Genomic DNA, 1,229 nt, shown 5'->3' on the forward strand with positions numbered 1-1,229 from the left:
AACTTGTGTTCTCAACTTTATTTCCTTTGAAAATGTTATAAAATCGCGTGAGATATAAAATATCATAGGTAAATCGTTGTTAAAACGTCAGTGTAAAAAGGCCATCCGGCACAATACAGCACCTTAAAATTCTACCAAAATAAAAAGGTTAAAAAAGTCCTATAGGTAGATTGTAAAAATCCTTAATATTTTTCCTATTATAAGTTATCCTATTGAAGAAACTTTGAGAACTCTTGAGGGGATCCGGAACTAGAATCAAAACTTCAACACTTTACCAAAAAATGGTTCCAAGTATTTCTTTGGCAATTGGCATTTGGAATAGAAAAAAGCCTCAATCTTTTTATTATCAAGTTTACCCAATAACTTCATTGCGGAAAGTTTATCTGGAATGGGGGTTTACAGTATAGTTGGGTGGTTCAAATTCGTGGCTCACTTACCATTGGGATCTTCGTAACGGTGAGAGATACAATGTAGGTTTGCGGGCCAAGTTCTCCTTTTTGAGACTAAAAAAACGCATTTGAAATTGTTGGAAAATCTTTGGAAATAACTAAGATATCGAAAAACTGCAAGTGTGAAATTTCGTTTTCATTTTTCCTAGCTTAAACGACAATGGATGGTTCCCGTTACCACCTTCGATAGGCACTTTTTCCTGTGAATCTGAATCTGTTATCAGAATTTCCTTAATACGCTATTGGATGTAGAAGCTACAGGCTACTTACTACTTTCTTATTTCTTATTGACGCCATATTGGATTTCGCGGAATGAGATAAAGGGCAAAACAAGTAAAATAAATGTTCTGAGGAATTCCATAATCTCGAATTGGGTTAAAATATTAATAACACAAGATGTTGTCTTCCCCAACCAATATTTCTCATAAAGTGATCCCGGGTGAATATATGGCGTTACACGGTTATCATTTCCAATGTCTCCGATGGTTGCAAGGATTGCGAAATCTGTGAATTTTTTGTTTATTAATTTCCCATGTCAATCAAGTAAGTAGGAGTAATTTCCTTCCAATTTTTTCAAAATGTCATATTTTTAAGTCGGTAATTTCTCTGGAAATGACCGATGGTGGCAATTATTCATTTTAGAGGACTTGTCTAAACGTTTATTGAGCAAAATTTCGGCTTGTGTTTTCTAAAATTTTCATTATTGACTACTAGTTAATAATGTCCACATTATTAACCACTTTGAACAACTGCCGAGAAACCCTACTTTACAAGTGGGAA

Source organism: Photinus pyralis, unplaced genomic scaffold (genome assembly GCF_008802855.1).
Source record: "Photinus pyralis isolate 1611_PpyrPB1 unplaced genomic scaffold, Ppyr1.3 Ppyr1.4_LG8, whole genome shotgun sequence".
NCBI classification, from domain to species: Eukaryota; Metazoa; Arthropoda; class Insecta; order Coleoptera; family Lampyridae; genus Photinus; species Photinus pyralis.